General features: G+C 43.1%; 1 long non-coding RNA gene across 1 annotated transcript; it reads right to left on the reverse strand.

The window, feature by feature from the left end:
* Positions 1–1,699: 1,699 nt before the first annotated feature.
* LOC310703504 lies at positions 1,700–19,871 on the reverse strand. Its single transcript, XR_014524200.1, has 3 exons — positions 19,787–19,871; positions 10,509–10,706; positions 1,700–1,795 (listed from the first exon to the last, which is right to left on the reverse strand). It is a non-coding gene; the product is annotated as an uncharacterized lncRNA (long non-coding RNA).
* Between the last annotated feature and the right edge of the window lie 330 nt (positions 19,872–20,201).

Raw genomic sequence — 20,201 nt, forward strand, 5'->3', positions numbered from 1 at the left:
TTCTTGCACTCCATGGGACTCTCAAGAGTCTCCTCCACCACCATAATTCAAAAGCATCAATTCTTCGGCGATCAGCCTTCTTGATGGTCCAGCTCTCACTTCCATACATCACTACTGGGAAAACCATAGCTTTAACTATACGGACCTTTGTTGGCAAGGTGATGTCTCTGGTTTTTAAGATGCTGTCTAGGTTTGTCATTGCTTTTCTCCCAAGAAGCAGGCGTCTTTTAATTTCATGACTGCTGTCACTATCTGCAGCGATCATGGAGCCCAAGAAAGTAAAATCTCTCACTGCCTCCATTTCTTCCCGTTCTATTTGCCAGGAGGTGATGGGACCAGTGGCCATGATCTTCGTTTTTTTGATGTTGAGCTTCAGACCATATTTTGCGCTCTCCTCTTTCACCCTCATTAAAAGCTTCTTTAATTCCGCCTCACTTTCTGCCATCAAGGTTGTGTCATCTGTATATCTGAGGTTGTTGATATTTCTTCTGGCAATCTTAATTCCTGTTTGGGATTCATCCAGCCCAGCCTTTCACATGATGAATTCTGCATATAAGTTAAATAAGCAGGGAGACAATATACAGCCTTGTCCTACTCCTTTCCCAATTTTGAACCAATCAGTTCTTCCATATCCAGTTCTAATGTGAGAAATGACGTAGGGTATGGTAGGCCATCTCTATTTTCCTCTAAGGAATGTTGGAGGGTATGGAATAGGATGTCCCTATTTTCCTCAGAGAAGTGTTGGAGGGTATGTGGCTTTTAAAAAGCAAGTGCATTTTTCAGTACTGAATTAATAAGATCAGCATCAGAAGCAGCCAATTTCTCCACCTGTTTTCTTTTCCTTGAGACTTCTGCAATCAGTCTTCTGAAGATACAAATCTTTGCTCCTTCCATGCTGAATGCTGCCTCTGTGTGTGTGTGTGACTACAGTATGTTAGTTACTATAGTCATTTCAGTATCCTGAACTGGATACATTTTTCAGACCCGGGACTGTTAATGCTTCCCCCATTTATAAGGTTGTTCAATGTTGTTTTTAAATAGAAGGCAGGCAGTAATTTAATATAACAAGCAAAAGCTATCTGCAAGAAAGATACTGCACCACCCAAGGCCTGGTTTTTCATCATTTGCACAATACTTGTACACAAGAGTTGACTGTGCTAAGCCACACTGTGCTTTAAATCTTGCAGTCCTGAGGGTCAGCTGCAAAAGCCTTTTCAGAGCTACAGGATTAGTATTTTGCTATTCATCACCTAGATGGCTTAAGCTACCAGAATACTAATATACTGCCTTCTAGGCCCAGTTTAATAGATAGTCATATAGTCAACGCGACAACAATGACATGGGAATATGGGCCTGCCAACCAGGATCAACACAGCAAAAATGCTGCAGTTCCCGTGTAGCAAATCACCAGACTAATATATAGCAAGCCACAATAGAATGTTCAAGAGTGTTTAAAAGCTTAGCCCCACTCCACTGAACCCAGTTGCGGAGGATGTAAACTTTCAGGGAGAAATAACTTAATTGCTCCCAATGGGAGTCGCCGGAGAATCTTGATATGAGTAAGATGGGTCTGCTGGAGACATGGTCAAGTTACGGCGAGCAATCTTTTTGCATGAAGAAGAATGGTCAATAAAATAACAGTAATCATCATGAACAAATGTATTCATCATGAATAAAAATAGTAATAATCATGAACATGCTTCTTTATAATCCCCCCACATACCAATGGACCACTGATTTAAAAAAAGCCTTCCTGGAAGTATTCAGAAGCGCCAACTTGCACAGAATTCAGTGGCTAGAAGGATGAGAGCATGAAATCGATCAACATGACATGGAGGGCTCCAGTCGGGGGAAATAATGGGATCACCAACTTGTGGAAGCAAAGAGCTTTCCATTAAGGGAAAGTCACAATTCTCTACAACTGTAAGGAGCTCCCAGAATTTGATCCCCTCCCTAGGCGTCTGGGGTGCCAACTTGAATAGAATATTGGGGGTCCCAGGTTAGCCCTGCTCTGCACATATCAATCACATGAGGTGGTGCACACACACCATTTGAATGGCAAAGCCCATCAACTTTGGGAGGACCTGGCCCCCTCAAATATTTTATTGGGAAGGCCGAAGACCCCTCGAACCCTAGGACTTGGCTCCTAAGCTCTGCCTACTCTGGGGAATAATGGTAAGTATTTCACTCCAATTCTGGGAACCCTTCCCCACTTTCTATTAAGCCTCAATTAGACAGTTGTTTCCCGTAAATGTTAGTCAATATTTCCATTTTCTTTTTCTTTTCCCTACATTTGCTCCATGGTGATAATACAGTGGCTTTGCTGACACACTCTTCTAAAGATACAGATGTAAAATTTCATACGGCTTTAAATATTTTAGAGAGTTTTTAATGTTAACAATAAAAACAAAATCCATATGTTTTCTACATGAGGCACCCTAGCTTGGTTTTATTGCCTTACTGGTGTGAATTCTAAGGCACTAGTTACTATGGAAACACCACAAGAGTCGAGTATTATTTGGCTTTGCAGGCATGACACAGTGGACTGGATTTGCTTCTCTGCCCCATCGAGGGAGTAAAACTGATGGCTCCAAACCAGGAGACCTGTCTCATTACTATTCTTAAGTAAAGTTAGTCTCTGGTTTAAAAATAACAATGAAACAATATAGCAAAACCAAAAAAAAAAGTAAAGGAAAGGTGACAGAGCTAGGTGGGCAGATTTACCAACCAGTTTAGAAAGGAAGATTAAAGAGAAGTTCAACAGATGCTAGAAATAATTTGTTGAAATAAACCAGTCTTTATTTCTGCATAACACAATCAGAGTAGAAACCTTTCTTCAGGGGCAACTGCAAAAATACCCTTGTGAAGATGCGTGAGAATAAGAGAATTACGCTATCCAGTTATGTGATGGGGTTGTTCCTTCCACTCATTTTACCATACTTCACATTGACATGAAACAGCTGAGTGAGGGCATCTGGAGAATAAGGACGAGGTCTCATCAATGTGTGAAGGAAACCACCAGTTCTAGCTCTTCTTTTCATAGGGCTGCCATATTCCAAAAAGTCAAATTCCTGACATCCACTTGTCAAGAAGTTGTTGAGCTTTTAAGGGAACAAACCTACATTGTTGAGCTTTTTTCTGAGAAACCTAACCCAAAGATAATGATTTGGAGCTTTTTGAGCTGTTTCCATCGCATTGACATACACCCGGGTTTTCCCTGAAATGTTTCCAATTCGGCAAAATCCCCCCCCCCCGACGCCATTTTTACACCTCCAAACAAGGACATGTCAGGAATTTTCCTGATGTATGGCAAGCCTAGCTTTTCATCAAATCCAGGTGATGCAATGGATGTGTCAAATGGGTGTCTGGCTTAGGTAATGGAGTGGATGAGAGCTAATAAAAACAAATAATCAATCCCGACAAGATGGTTTGCTTGATCAATCTTTCCGGTTCAGTGAGTTGTCTTTGTTTTGTGATGACGGTGTTCACCTTTCAGATCTGGGCAATGATATTTGGCTGGCCGACATCATCAGAGGCCTTAGGGATTGGTTGCAGCTGTGAGGGTATTGGCGGCGAGCCTCTTTTGGCTCAGGTGGCGGTTAGGCATTGGAATATGTTTGTGTATTGGAGGGCAGGGTGTGCCCATTGCCTACCCCTCCACTTTATGGGTATTCCAGTAAAGGAATCCAGATCCGATCGTGGATCCTGTCCGATTCCCTTGCTGGTGGCTAGGGCCATGGAACGACCCCCGGTGACATCAGGGAGAGCTTTCAGTTGTATTTGCATCAACAGGCTTCTCCCACTGGTGGTTAACCCTTGTTAGACTCACTCCTCCCTGAGGGGGTGGAGTCAAGCTCTGTTGTTTTATCCAATGCCTAAGCCAATACCTCTCACATGCTGTAATCAATAAAGTTGTGGCCTTTTCTAGCCCATTAACCTAATATACTGTGTCCATGTTTCTTTCTTATCTCCAAGTGGGTGGCGAGTCCTTGATTATAATCAATCCCAACAAGATGGTTTGCTGAGCAGGTAGTTCAATAGCACAAGGGAGTTTTCAACCAGCGCTAGACAACATTGCTTTAGGAGTTCTCCTTGATCATTCTTTGTGATTGGAAGCACAACTTGCTTCTGTAATACTGTGTGCCTTTTACCATCTTTTGCCAGCTGTGTCTTTACTAGGACAAATATAGTCTTGCCCCAATTATGAATGATCTGGTAACCTCCAAGTTAGACTACTGTCATACTGAGAGGAGCCAGCATGTTTTGTTTAAAGAAATGTAATTCTTCCTAAATTAACAGGGTTATAGAATAGATTTATTGTCTTGCCACTGGGAAGAAAAATGGGATTCAAAAGTTTCCTGTAATTCATAAGACAAGTTCCTCTCCAAAGCTGCTTCACAAATTAATTGCAGGAGGGAAAGTGATTGTATATTTGTTAAAGATGTGTTATTGCAAGAATCTTTAAATGCTTCCAACACTCACTGGACAGCTACTCACAAGAGACTCAAGTTATAAAACTAATTATCCATTCAGACTGTACAATGGAAAATGGATGTGCTTTACTTTAGCTTCTGGCAAGCAGGTATTTTTTTTTTTATTTTTTTAATGCTTCAAGGCATATTCTATCTGCTTATGGATCCTGTGATTTGATTAAAAAATTACATCCCTTTTTTTGGATGTTCATAATGTGCTTCTTTAGAGATGCTGAAAGCATTTCAAAAGACTGGAATAAAAATGCAAAAAAAAAAAAACAAAACCCACAATGAAAACCTTGGTATATATATGTGTGTAGGATTAGTAATTAGTAACAGCCAAGTAACTTTTAAATTCCTGTCCCCTTTTCTAATTGTTTCATAAAATTTGGTTAAACACTTACAAAATAGAGTTTTCAGCTTCAACATGTCCTTCCATATCCTTTAGTTTGGCCAAAAGGCAGGATCCCAACTTGCACTTTGGCAAGACAACATGGGAAGAGACTCAAGAGACAGGGTAACCGTGGAAATATAATATTTATTCCAATATAACAATAGATTTGTCAAACAATAACCAAATTATGTATGTAATGGCTGATGGGTTTGAATTGAGACATATGACAGATGCATCCCTCCACTCTCTTGGCAGGTATTGGAAGAAAATTCTCACTCCCTACTAAATGAGCCTTGGGTTTGTGAACCCAACAAGATGCACACATCAGAGTTCACCAAAGTTCACACTTTCTCCAGAGTTCACCAAGGTGCACACATCCCCAAGGTGACTCAAGCATACTCTTAAACCCCATAGCGCCTCAGGGTGCCTGTCAATTAAGTTCTTAAATTTCCTTTTGTGCCCACACTCAGTGCTAAACCCACCAAATAAGAACATACATCAAGAGCAAATCAAATAACCCCATCATGTGGAGCAGGCAAAAAAAGAATAGTTCCAAGGGTCAATCCATTACTGCCCCACAAATTCCTACTTAGCCCCCAGAAAAGGCAACTAGCAAAAAGCCAACACTGTAGAGAGAGGGAGGAGGAAGGGTGCTGCAAAAGAGAATGAGGTGGAGAGGGTGGAACAGAATTAAATAGCAGCCTGACTGCTACCTTCCTATTGAACATTCCTATCCATGTGATCCTCAAGTCCCCCTTCCCATGGAAGAAACCAGCTCTGGCCTCCGCCCAAGAAAGAGGAGTGTGGCGAATCCACCCCTGATAAAGGGCAGGACCAGGGCATTCTAGAGTTTTATTATCATTTAATTATTCAGTGCTTTTTTCTGGAGACACTCAAAGGTATGCAGCACTGGCACAATTATTATTATTATTATTATTATTATTATTAATTTTACAAATGTTAAGTGTGGCACATACTGTAACAAGTTCATGGTGAGTACGAACACCATTCCCCCCCCCACTAAAAACCCCCACTGATTATAATGCCTATAACCATGTAGGTTAGTGTAGGTGGGTGGGAGATTCTAAGTGGAAAACATGAAGAATCCACATTGCATTCAGGAATCCTGTGTAATCAGGATTTCCAATAGCTACCATGATATTTTCCTCCTCGTTTCCTAAGGTTGAGGTGGAGCAGATGGGGCTGGGGGATGCATATACACTTTTGGAGGCTGGGCTAACATACATAGCCCCACACCCCTTTACACAACTCTCATGACTTCTTTTGAATGCCCAATTTGTGGCTGAGTAAAGGGTGGCGCTGTGGTCTAAACTACTGAGCCTAGGGCTTGCCGATCGGAAGGTCGGCAGTTTGAATCTATGCGACGGGGTGAAATCCCGTTGCTCAGTCCCAGCTCCTGCCAACCTAGTGGTTCAAAAACACGTCAAAGGGCAAGTAGATAAATAGGTACCACTCTGGCGGGAAGGTAAACAGATTTTCCATGTGCTGCTCTGGTTTTGCCAGAAATGGCTTAGTCATGCTGGCCACATGACCCAGAAAAACTGTCTGCAGACAAATGCTGGCTCCCTTGGCCTGTAAAGCAAGATGAGCTCCACAACCCCAGAGTCGTTTGCGACTGGACTTAATGGTCAGGGGTCCTTTACGTTTGCCTTTTTAAAGGATTCAAATATGGGATTCCAAATCCAAGCTCAAACAGCCTAGCAGCTGTAAGGATTTAGACAAAGCTATGAGAAGCTGAACAACCGATAACATAGAGCAGTTTTCACAAATTGAATTCATATTTGACAGTTATACGATAAAGTGGGGAGCGGGGGAAATGTTTTTCCCATCTTCTCCAAGGGGTCCTATCCTATTTCTTGATTTTCACAAGTTATACAACAACAGTCTGCAATACTCTTCAACTTCCTTTCCCCCCTTGAATTCTTCTGGCTATTAATGGTCTCTAAGCTATGGAGAAAGCTATCCCTCTTGCTATAGACTAATGCGTTATTGCCTGGAGCATTAGTTTAATTATTTAGGGCCCAAGCATTAAGACATAATTGTTTTCTTCTGATCCTTGAGCGGCACGATGTTCCTTTCATCACTCTCTCCCCCTACCCTTTTCTTTTTTTGCTTTGCTTACTCATTTCCGTTCAGAATCCAAATTGCTCCACGACTTTAGCAGCACACGGAACTCAGCCCAGAAAGAAGGTAGATAAATGTTTCCAAGATTTCACTGCCTCTCCTTCAGTATTGACAAAGCATGAACAGGACTTGAAAGACAAGTTATCCGCTAAGAAAGCGGAAAGGAATACGTCAATTTTGGAGAGAGGAGATCTTTTTAAAAACCCTTTATGTGCGGTTTCAGCAAGGCCTCTTGGCCATTTTAATGAAATAATATGCTTTTAATTAACATGATAGGTGTCAGATTAAGAGGAAATAGCTGGTATACATTGTGTCTGAGATCCTTTCAGACTGTGCTTTAAAAGGTAAAGGGACCCCTGACCATTAGGTTCAGTCGTGACCGACTCTGGGGTTGTGTACTCATCTCACTCTATAGGCTGAGGGAGCCGGCATTTGTCCGCAGACAGCTTCCGAGTCATGTGGCCAGCATGACTAAGCCGCTTCTGGCAAACCAGAGCAGCACACGGAAACACCGTTTACCTTCCCACCAGAGTGATACCTATTTATCTACTTGCACTTTGATGTGCTTTCGAACTGCTAGGTTGGCAGGAGCAGGGACCGAACAACGGGAGCTCGCTCCGTCGTGGGGATTCGAACCACCGACCTTCTGATCAGCAAGCCCTAGGCTCTGTGGATTAACCCACAGCACCAACCGCGTCCCTCAGACTGTGCTTTACTTCAATTCAAAAATGTTAAATCCTCCCTAATCATTAGTTTGACCACATTCTACCTTCTACTAAGACCTAAGCCAAAGGTAATTCTTTTTCTCTACAATTCTAATAATGGTTAATTTTTTGTTGTTGAATGTTTGGTATTAAGATTTTGTGGAATCTGCTGTTTCAAGGGAAAGAAATCCATCAGTTTTCGATGCTGGAAAAGCAAGTGCTCATGAAAATGATTTAAGTCATTGCTTTACTCATGCTTTGGTAATCATCTAGATTATATAAAAACTAGTTAACTGGTTTCTCAGCCTAAGCTATTCACAGGATTGTTTTGATGATGAAATTGGGATGGGGAGAACCATTTGTCCCACCTTGAGCTCCCTGGTGGAAAGGCAGAATATCAAAGTAGTAAATGAAACAAAATACACCTGAGAAGGTGAGGTTTCAGAGCAGAGAAGCAGGTGGCAGGAAAGAGTTGAACCCATTCCCCATGGCCACTGCTTCTTTCCCACAAATAATCTCCAAAAATGTGGGGTTAAGAGGCCACCGGAGTCAAACTGAACATGTGAATAATATGCAGTTGGGCCCTCATTTGGGCCATTGTACTCCATATGGGCTCAATATGCCAAAATCTCTTATGTTCATATGTGCTCCTTCCAGTTGCTACTAGGTAAAAAGGTAAAGGACCCCTGGACAGTTAAGTCCAGTCAAAGGCGACTATGGGGTACGGCGCTCATTTCGCTTTCAGGCTGAGGGAGCCGGCGTTTGTCCACAGACAGCTTTCCGGGTCATGTGGCCAGCATGACTAAACTGCTTCTGGCGCAACGGGACACTGTGATGGAAAACAGAGTGCACAGAAACACCATTTACCTTTCCATCGCAGCAGTACCTATTTATCCACTCGCACTGGTGTGCTTTCGAGCTGCTAGGTTGGCAGAAGCTGGGACAGAGCAGCGGGAGCTCACCCCGCCGCGGGGATTCGAACCCCCGACCTTCTGACTGGCAAGCCCAAGAGGCTCAGTGGTTTAGACCACAGTGCCACCCGCGTCCTTTACCTTTAGTTACTACTATATCCCTGTGTAACCTGTCACTTCCAGCTTCACTTCCTGCTGGCACTTTTCAGTAATAATAATAATAATAATAATAATAATAATAATAATATTTATACCCCGCCCATCTGGCTGGGCTTCCCCAGCCACTCTGGGTGGCTTCCAACAAAATATTAAAATATTGTAATACATCAAACATTAAAAGTTTCCCTAAACAGGGCTGCCTTCAGATGTCTTCTAAAAGTCTGGTAGTTGTTGTTCTCTTTGACATCTGGTGGGAGGGCGTTCCACAGGACGGGTGCCACTACTGAGAAGGCCCTCTGCCTGGTTCCCTGTAACTTGGCTTCTTGCAGTGAGGGAACTGGAAGAAGGCCCTCGGTGCTGGACCTCAGTGTCTGGGTAGAACGATGGGGGTGGAGATACTCCTTCAGATATACTGGACCGAGGCCGTTTAGGGCTTTAAAGGTCAGCACCAACACTTTGAATTGTGCTCGGAAACGTACTGGGAGCCAATGTAGGTCTTTCAAGACCGGTATTATATGGTCTTGGCAGCCGCTCCCAGTCACCAGTCTAGCTACCGCATTCTGGATTAGTTGTAGTTTCCGGGTCACCTTCAAAGGTAGCCCCACGTAGAGTGCCTTGCAGTAGTCCAAGCGGGAGATAACCAGAGCATGCACCACTCTGGCGAGGCAGTCCGCAGGCAGATAGGGTCTCAGCCTACGTACCAGATAGAGCTGGTAAACAGCTGCCCTGGACACAGATTTGACCTGTGCCTCCATGGACAGCTGTGAGTCCAAAATAACTCCCAGGCTGCGCACCTGGTCCTTCAGGGGCACAGTTACCCCATGCAGGACCAGGGAATCCTCCACACCTGCCCGCCTACTGTCCCCCCAAAACAGTACTTCTGTCTTGTCAGGATTCAACCTCAATCTGTTAGCCACCATCCATCCTCCAACCGCCTCCAGACACTCACACAGGACCTTCACCGCCTTCACTGGTTCTGATTTGAAAGAGAGGTAGAGCTGGGTATCATCCGCATACTGATGAACACCCTGCCCAAACCCCCTGATGATCTCTCCCAGCAGCTGCATGTAGATGTTGAAAAGCATGGGGGAGAGGACAGAACCCTGAGGCACCCCACAAGTGAGAGCCCAGGGGTCTGAACACTCATCCCCCACCACCACTCTCTGAACACAGCCCAGGAGGAAGGAGCGGAACCACCGTATGACAGTGCCCCCAGCTCCCAGCCCCTCAAGATGGTCCAGAAGGATGTTATGGTCGATGGTATCAAACGCCGCTGAGAGATCCAGCAGAACTAGGAAACAGCTCTCACCTTTGTCCCTAGCCCGCTGGAGATCATCAACCAGCGCGACCAAGGCAGTTTCAGTCCCATGATGAGGCCTGAATCCCGACTGGAAGGGATCCAAATGGTCCGCTTCTTCCAGGCGTGCCTGGAGTTGTTCAGCAACCACTCGCTCAATCACCTTGCCCAAGAATGGAAGATTTGAGACTGGGTGATAGTTGGCCATCATGGCCGCATCTAAAGATGGTTTTTTAAGAAGCGGTTTAATAACCGCCTCTTTCAGCGGGTCTGGGAAGGCTCCCTCATGGAGGGAGTTATCCCACATTCTTACTAAGGAAAGCAGAGACTGCTAGTTGGAGATACTATGCAAGGGTAAAAGGAAATAGAGACAACTGGAAAGCTGGCACTCACGCCACCTGGCTAGAATACTGAGTGGCAGCTCACCTCCTTTCCGGACCAGTCCTTATTGCAGAGTTTGGATCCCTTGTTCATTTGGGTGTGCGTGTCTTCTTCTTCCTTGCTTTATCAATGTCTTCCCCCCTACTTCTCAATGAGCGAGGAAGAGGGGCATTAAACTAAACCGTTTAATGTCGTCTGACAGTTGATGCAGTGGCTTAAAAGCGTCTCCAGAACTCATGGCAACTGCCTTGGAAAAATGAGGATTAAAATGTGAAAGCATCCTTCAGGGAAGTTCCTGTAACAAACAACACCTCATTATCCCCTGCCTGACCCCAGGCTCTTTTGGAAGTTGCTGCAAAACTGTTGGCATCCTCTGTGCCTGCTATACTAATACCTTCAATTGATTTGGGAAGGAAGAGAGAGAGAGAGAATAGGGTCCTTGTAAACTCAAGATTCTCCTTTCAGCCCCTGGTGGATTTTATAAACACTTGCAAATGCCATTTTCTCCTACAATGGTCAGTTGGGATTCTTTTGCTTTGTATACTCGGATGCCTGTTCATGCTGTTGCAGGTTTCAGCTGGGCTTACCCAGAGCCTGCTGGAATGTTAAGTTTCTATTCAAAATGCTACACTGGGAGTTATTGTACTTGCCAATTAGAGCTTGAGAAATCTCATTAAACTGAAATGATTTTTCAAATAAACCATATTTAAAACTTCTGTGTCCATGAATATTTTCATTCTACTTACTTTCAGGGTGTTTCAGAATTGCTTTATATGTGATAAATTACGTTGAAACTGAAATTAGGGCTCTTGGTTCAAGTTCTGATTTTATTTTATATATAAAAAAAGTCCTCAAAGCAGATTTATGGCATCTAATGTTACACTTTGGTTTTTCATATATGGAATCCATGAAAATGACTTTATCGACTCCCCCTGAAGGAGTGTCTCCACCTTCATTGTTCAGCCCGAACACTGAGGTCCAGCTCCGAGGGCCTTCTGGCGGTTCCCTCACTGCAAAATGTGAGGTTACAGGGAACCAGGCAGAGGGCCTTCTCGGTAGTGGCTCCTGTCCTCCCGTGGAACACCCTCCCAGAAGATGTCAAGGAAATAAACAACTATCTGACTTTTAGAAGACATGTAACATGCCAGGTTACTTCAACCCAGGCCAATATACTTCCATCTTTCTGAACAGTGTATGTACACATTGGCCAACCAGATGTCTGCTGGAAACTTGCAAGCAGGACCTGGGTGCAAGAGCACTTTCCCTACCTGTTTTGGGAACATCTCCCCAAAATACCAAGTCTTTGGGCTTTTCTTTGATTTTTACAGCATTTTTCTCAATAAAAGTGCCCTATTTGCCATGTCTGGGTTTTACTGGACATTTTGCCAATAAGGCAAAAATCCACTGACACCATTTTGACAGCCCCGATTCAGGAACATACTGCTTTTCACTGTAGAGTAGAACATAAACATAAGTGGTGCTTCAAAAGAGGTTTAAGGGTGACGCCAGTGCAAGTATTCATCAGGAGCTATAGCACCATGAACACAACTTTGAGCATCTATATTTAGACATCCTCAATTGCATCTAGAAATCTAACACAAAGCATTATTTTTACAGGTGTTGAGTGCTTTCAGCTCTTGAAGGCACATAATAACTCACTGTCAGAAAATGCATTCAGTACATTTCCTGAATTATAGTTCAGGTATTTTCTACATATCTAGTTGCCTTTCTTTCAATCTGTCATGTATCTTTCTCCTCCTGCCTTGTTAATAATAACTTCATAAATCTCCAGTTATATTTACTGTTATCTTAAGGTAAATTTTATAACACATCTAAAAATGCTTACAAACTCAAGGTGGAGTTCACATATTCCAAAGAAGAAGAAGAAGAAGAAGAAGAAGAAGAAGAAGAAGAAGAAGAAGAAGAAAAGGAAGAAGAGTTTGGATTTGATATCCTGCTTTATCACTACCCTAAGGAGTCTCCAAGCGGCTAACATTCTCCTTTCCCTTCCTCCCCCACAACAAACACTCTGTGAGGTGAGTGGGGCTGAGAGACTTCAGAGAAGTGTGACTGGCCCAAGGTCACCCAGCAGCTGCATGTGGAGGAGCGGGGAAGTGAACCTGGTTCACCAGATTACGAATCCACCGCTCTGAACCATGACACCACACTGACAGCGTAATCTGATGCATGTTTACTTTAAAAAGATGTCACACTGTTTTCAGTATGATTAGCGTGCAAAAGTAAGAAGGGGACTTACTTCTGAATAGATGTCTTATAGAACTGCACTGTTTAGACAAACCCCTACAAGAACACTATGCAACAGAACAAAAGAACAACCCCCATCTCCCTTCCCCCCTTTTCTCCTCTCTTTTCCCCCAATCGCAAGATGTCTGTGACAAAGCGTGTTCTCACTAAAAGAGAGCACGTGTTGCGGATGGGGCCGAACAAAACTCCACTTGGTTGCCAGGCAGTATTAGATTCAAGGGGCCTGGAGCAGATTGGAGGATGGTGTTACTGGGGTAAATTTGATGTTGCCAATTTAGGGGTGGGATCAGTGGTTATTTAAGCAAGGTCCACAGCTTTCTCTTTCTCTTTCGCTGTGGACATCGGATCTCCCGCCCACCCTCCCTTGATTTGGGCTTGCGCTTTGACCTTGCTCTGCCTGTCATGGGGTCGTTCGCATTGGTGCGGGGGCCCAGTAGGAATTTTTCCAATTGGCTGATTAGTGTGTGCCTTTTGGGTTTTGCCTACTGCTTAGCAAATCGTCACAACTTGTAAGGTTGGCGGTTAGGCATTGGTTAAATTGGTTGGTGGAGGGGTATGGATTGGCTGTGCCTGCCCCTCCAATGCTGCTGCTGATGGGTATTCCGTTAAAGGAATTCTGAAGCTTACCATCCCCTTCGTCCAAACCCTGACGGCAGGGTGCGGGCCGCGTAAGCTTCAAGGAACATGCGCGGAGTAGCTGAGGGCCTGTGACGCAGCTCCAGCTGACTCTGTCCCTTGTTCCTCCGGGACTGACTAGGGAGTCAGTGCTGTCCCCCAAGGCGGGGGGTGACAGATAACCAATGCCTAAGCAACCACTCTCAATTTGTATGAAAATAAAGTTGTGGCCAAAAGTATGCCAAAAACCTTAAACAAAAATTATGTGTGATGTGTGAGTTATTGGGGTAGGGGTTTTGGGGGACCTCAGCACGCAAATGTATCTCTCGCGACATGTAAATGAACTGTGAAAAGGCTCTATGAACTGAAAGTGCAGACAAAAGATGCACTTCCCCCATTTGTTTATTTGTTTTGTAGCACAATGAAATCTTTAATAAAAATGAATTTAAAAAGGAGAAGAATTGCACGGTTTAGGGCCAGGTGTTTCAAAGTCTTGGTGTGGGGCAGGTCCCCTCAGTTTGATGGAGCAATGCTTGCAGCGACCACTTCAAGTTCTTCCTGACCTGCAGCAATGTTGGGAGTTTTATATAATTTTTCTTTTAAAACTGCATATTTTTTCTGCTTATAAAAAGTTCTGGGCAACTGCTGGATAGTGGACACCAGCTGTGAAGTGTCTGCTGCAGTCTGAAGCAAAGTCAAATATTATAAAATCAGCCTTGTTAATAAGTTATTAAAGTGACCTCTGCTAAATCCATTTGAATGTTTGTCTTTCACTTGGAGCGTGAGATGTTCCTTATTGCCAATCTCTTTGTACAGCAGGCAGATCTTAAGAATGTGCTTCCACTGTGAGGATGGTTCAATATATAATAATCATAGCAACAGGAGGCTGTGACTTTTAATAGGAAGTGGCCAATAAAAGCCACCAGATCAATGGGTGTTGGTTGATAGAAAAGGGATGTCACGGTCAGACGCTAAAAGATTTATCATCATTAAAATTTAAGATACGCTATAGGCACAGAAATTCATGAAAGTAAGAAAGCTATATGGCTTATTAAATTGAAGAATAAGTATGGCTACTTGGTTTTCAGAATGTTTCCTTATGTTGCTCTTTAAATAAGTAACAAAAAAGTAAGAAATGCAAAACCTAATTCTATTATATATCTTTCTTGCTAATTATTGTACTAATACTAATACATTGGCTCAATGTACTTTGCTACATCAAATAGCCTTGTCTTGTGACACTGAGACACTGTGCAAATATAGACATCTGTTTATCAAATGGCAGCTTACCACTGTGTGTGTAAAAAAAGTTAGATAAACTGCTCATCTACCACACCCAAATGAGTGGTAATAGGGAAAATTGCCACACCTGTGTCAGATTAGAAATCAAATTAGAACTAGGGAGTAATAACTTTCCAACACCATTTTGTAAGATAATTGTCTATATTGTCCCATCTGCTAAGTTGCCATTCATCAGCATTCATTTGTTGCACAGGACTGTAGGCTACACCTGTCAAATGACATGATGCTCCATTGTCTCTCTTGTTGTTGACCCAAACCACTGCTTGGGTTCAATGGATGGTCGAAGCAGCACTAGGTATTTTTAGGAGGCTCAAAAATAATGCATGTAAAGCAAACTTCATCTACTCGCACCCTTTGTAGGATGAGTAGCCCAAGGCCCCAAAATTCAATTGCAAATAATCACAAAGTATTTTGAACTGATATCTCATTTTTGAATCTGTGTGGCTGATATACATCAGACATATATCTACGGAGTGTAAAAAGACACAGACTTTCCCTTCAAACATGCTCACATTTTTGAACATGCCCTTGGTTCATGGTTCTTAGATGTGGTGATTGCATTGTGTTATGTTTTGTTCTCTTTGTCAACGAACCGGGGGAAGAAATGAATCTGGAAGGATAAATTATTGCTTCCTTCTCTTATTTTAAATTTTCATATAAATCCACTGTGCAAAATCTAAACTTTTGACCATCTAGCATGTGCTAGATTTCAAAATGTATTTGGTTTTTGCTCTAAAGATGATTTTACCTAACTTTCCATTGAGCAGGAATAAGTTTTGCCTAAATGCCTGTATTTTCAGGTAATACCACTTAGCAATTATTTTATTTAATAGAAAGATTTGTCTTCTGAAAAATAAAATTAATTAGAAAATATTTGATAGGTGTATGCAGCTCTTTAAATCAGATACAAAGGGTACCTCATTCAAAATATTTCATTTGTGAGGCCTATCACAAGGAGTATTGGAAATCACTAGCTTCCTTCTCAGCTAAAATAAAATAAAATAAAAATCTCTTTATGAATGCTTTGGGGCTGGTGCTAAAGAAACATTACTAGGAATGTCAATAAATGCTCTCAAGAAAACGAAATAAATGTAGATTATCTCTGTACACTTGAGGCAAAATACGTTAATTCCATCAGTACCCTGAGTTTATGAGATCATAAAGTGAATCAGTATTTTTAAAGCTTTATCATGCCTTTAAAATTGCTTTTAATCTTTTCTTCTGTTTACAAGTGAATCAGAAGCCCCACATTGAATTAAAATGAAGTGATCTAGGAATCATTTGAGAATACGGCTGTGCCATTAACATTCTAGTGCTTCCCACTTTAACAAACACTCAGGTTTTAGGAGTGGTGTGGCTTAGCAGGTGTGAGAAAATGAACTGTACCCACACTGCAAAAAGCCTGAATTAGCCAGTAATGGGAAGGGATAAGTGTAATGTTACATTATAATGAAAGAAGCATAAGGAGAGGACCCCAGGGCCACTCCAACACATTTTGTCGCTTGAGGTGGAGCAGCAAGTCGCTACACACCTCAGCAACAGGTATAAAATTATCTGTAACTCAAAGTGCATAGTGACCAAGAGCAGATGTGTTATGTTGGCACCTGAGGCAGGGTATCCCACAGACACCTTTCCCCACTCCTGATAGTAGAATACAAGAGTAATAAGTAAATAAATTTGCTCCCCTTTCATAGCACCCAAAACCAGCAGCCTGAGGCAGCTGCTTCACACCACCTAATGGAAAGGCTGGTCCTGCATAGCCCACTATAACTGTATCTGCTCAGAAGAACGGTCATTTCTTTCTCTCTTTCTCCTTTTCTTTCTTGCAATTTTTATTGTTTTTATCAAATATTACAAACAATAAATATAACCATAGTCTTTTCATGTGAGCAGTGTAACATGTAAACTGTTTTAAGATAGGGATAAGTGATTTCCCTTTTATTTGTACCCAAAGGGCCTCAAGACTCCTTCCCCAGTTTTCCAGGGGAAAAATCAAATAAGTCCTTGGGAGCCCAGTGCTTGACCTTAGGCTTGTTTTTGAGACCTTGGAGTATGTGGAGGAAGGTGGGTTCAATCAACTCTCTTGCTCTGTCAGTTCAATACTGTAAAGCGTGTTCTCCCTCATGGAGAGCACGTGTTGCGGTGGGGGCTGACAAGACACCTCACTGTTGCTGGGCAAAAGAGTTGGGCCATCTTTAAGCAGGGGCGGGCTGTTACTGGGGAGATTTATATGTTGCCATTTATTGATTGACAGCCCTATTTGTTAAATACTCTGCACGCAGCGACGAGCTTCCTTTTTTCGCTGCGTGCTTCGGATCACCCGCCCTCCCTCCCTAATGTTAGGCTGTGCACTTGACCTTGCTATGCCTGTCATGGGGTCGCCTGCTTTTGGGGCAGGGGCCCGGTAGGAATTTTGTCCATCTGGCTGATTGGCTGGTGCCATTTGGTTTTTGCCTACTGCGTATCAAATCGTCACAACTTGTAAGGTTGCGGTTAGGCATTGGTCTGGGAATTGGTTGGTGGAGGGGTATGGATTTGGCTGTGCCTGCCCCTCCAAAATGCTGCGGCTGCTGCAAGGGTTTTCCATTAAAGGAACCCAGGGGCTCACCATGCTTTTGTCTGAACCCCCTGGCAAGGGGCTAGGGCCACGCAAGAGCCCCTGGGAGCATTTGGGGAGAGGTGAGGCATGGTTCCCAGTCCCCTCTCTCTCCCCAGGTGATTTACCCTTTCTGACTTCGTGGGGGGTGCGAATGTCAAACTGTCCCTGTGCGGGGTCACTACCAATGCCTAAGCAACCACTCACATTGCTGTATTTTTAATAAAGTTGTGGCCAAAATTATGCCAAAAACCTTAAACAAAAAGCAAGTGTCAGTGTGTTCTTATCTGGGGTGTCTTGGGGACCTCGATGTGCAAACTTTCTTTCCTTGTCCTCCCTCTCACCCCTCAAATAGAGAGCTAGAAGGGGACCAGTTTTGTCCAAGCTCTGGTGGATATATCTATAAATATTGAAGAGATAGCTATGAAAACATATTATCATCAGCTCTGATGGATGAAACATCAAGCACCACCCTGGACTAATACTAGAAATCTACGTAATGAAAGAGTAGCCAGCCATTACCTGTAAAACTAATCTATTCTGAATTTTTTATATATCTGGCCATGAAACACTCTTTCAGTAGTTAGCAGTTATGAGAGGTCAAAATAATGAAATACAAATGATTTCATTGATTTCGTGCCATATCCCATCCATTTTTTTTGGCATGACACGAAATTATAGTTACATGGACTAAGTGAAGATTTCAAACCAAACCATTTATCAGTATTGGAAGGTTTGTGATATTAAAGGCCATCATACCTTCCCTTGAATATTTTAATTAACTGTCACCAGGAATAATAATGGGATCTCACTTCTATTTTAAAAGAAGCTTTGGGGGAACCAATACAGGTTCCTAAAAAGTTGTCTGTAAATTTTTCAAGGCAGCAAATTGACAGCTTCAATTTCAACTTGCTAAAAATTAAAATGCTATTTGTCTTCTTGGTATGTAATCCCCTTTCTGTCAGTGATATAGAGTAGTATTTGAACCTCACTTTACAGACTGAAAAGTCTCCTAGGAACCACAGTGGAATAAAAATGTTCCTGAGATAAGAACCACCATGCAATTTATCTCATAAGTCACCCATGGTCATGGAAGCTTCACATGGCAAGCTCCATTTTTAAAGGACCTCTGTTTTGAGAATAAATAAGTTTGAAAGGATCACACACACACACACACACACACACACACACACACACACACCAAGTCAAAGCCACAGAGTCGAAATATTATACACATCCTTTACAGGTTCATTTATTTTTCCCTTCTACGGTATCAACTGAGGAATAGATTCTAATCTCAAATATGTCATCCAACTCTATAACAGTTTACTAAATGACTTGGAATTTGTGCTGGTATAAATGAGATTAGATCTGGTCTTTGGTGACTTCACATTCACTTCCACTGAGGTGAGCACACATTTGCAAAGAAAGCAAAAAGTCACTTTTGTTCATAACTGCTATAGAAGGGAAGTGGGAGTGGCACTCCAGTGGCAATTTTTAAGGTTTAGAACTGCTCCAAGTGATGCACACACTCAAACTCACACCCTGAATTTTTAAAATTATTCTTGACTGAAAGATATGTTGCTGCAGCTAGAACCACGTCCATGCAGACACAAAGGACTTGCCCATTTCCCTTTTTGGGGTGCTTCAGATGTTGTTCTAGAGCAGTGGTGGCGAACCTTTTAGAGGCCAAGTGCCCAAACTGCAACCCAAAACCCACTTATTTATCGCAAAGTGCCAACGCGGCAATTTAATATGGGATAATAATGATTGTCTGCATGCGCACATACAACTAAATATAAATAAATAAATAAACTCAGCCAGATGGGTAGGGTATAAGGCAGAGGAAGGGGGCAGGGGAGCTCACCGCCTTGGCACCATCGGGGAGGGAGTACCATCGCGGCCGCCCCCCAGACACGTGCCATGCCCCTCCCCACCACCCTGGGTGCCACGCCCCCGGGACACACGCCACACACACCTGGGCAGTGCTCCATGTCCCCGGGGATGCACATCACACCCCCGCGGGCAGCATGCCAGTCCCCTGGGACATGCGCCACACCCCTGCCGGCGGCGCGTCACGCTCCCGGGATGTGGTCCAGCCATGCTCTCCCCCCCCCCAGTGCCAGAGCATGCAGCATCGCCACTGCTCACGCAGCCTGAGAAGACCATGAAACCTAGGAAGAAGGGGGGAAATACATAGTCGTGAAAAGGTTTCTGCTTACTTCCTTGATACTCTTATCTCTGTGCTGAATTTGGGGCAGCTGGCAGCTGAACTTGCGTTCAGAAACCTCTCATGGAGATTGCAGCAAGCAGTTGAACCCTCAGAGGAGGGCATCTTCTCAAAGGACCCTCCAAAACTGGGAGATGCCCTTCTTGTGATGATGCTCACAAGGGAGAAGGCAAGCCATTTCCCTCAAAGCATCTAAGGTGGCCATTAAGACTATCTTTAAAAATTAATCTAACCATGACATGGTTCCCCATATTTCTAAAACTTAAGGGATAGCAAAAGAAGCAGACTGCGGAAAGAAGAAGAGATCCTACTTACATGCGAGATGAAGACATTTTCATTTTTCAGAAAACACAATTCACACAAACAACCTCTTTTCTTTGAACTATCCTCAGATAGTTGCTCTTCCCAAAGTTCTCAGCCCAGTCACTCAGCAGGGGGACGTGTCACAATGGAGGACATGACATCATTACTTTAGCTACCTTGCTTTGTTCCCATTAATATTCATTTTTCAAATATATCTTTCAGTGGGTTAAGTGGTTTTATTCAATTGATTTAGAACAGATCTAGAGTTGGCTTCATACAGCACAGTGCATTTCTGGAAAGGACAGAACACACTTTTCAACATGGCGGAGTCACCAAGGGAAAACACTTTTGGCCTAGGGTGCCTGTGATTCAGGAGTGGCTGTTTGTTCACTGTCTATGGTATCCACTTAGGTATCCACTTAAACAA

Source organism: Podarcis liolepis, assembly GCF_965112155.1.
Source record: "Podarcis liolepis genome assembly, chromosome: 3".
In the NCBI taxonomy this organism is placed as follows: Eukaryota; Metazoa; Chordata; class Lepidosauria; order Squamata; family Lacertidae; genus Podarcis; species Podarcis liolepis.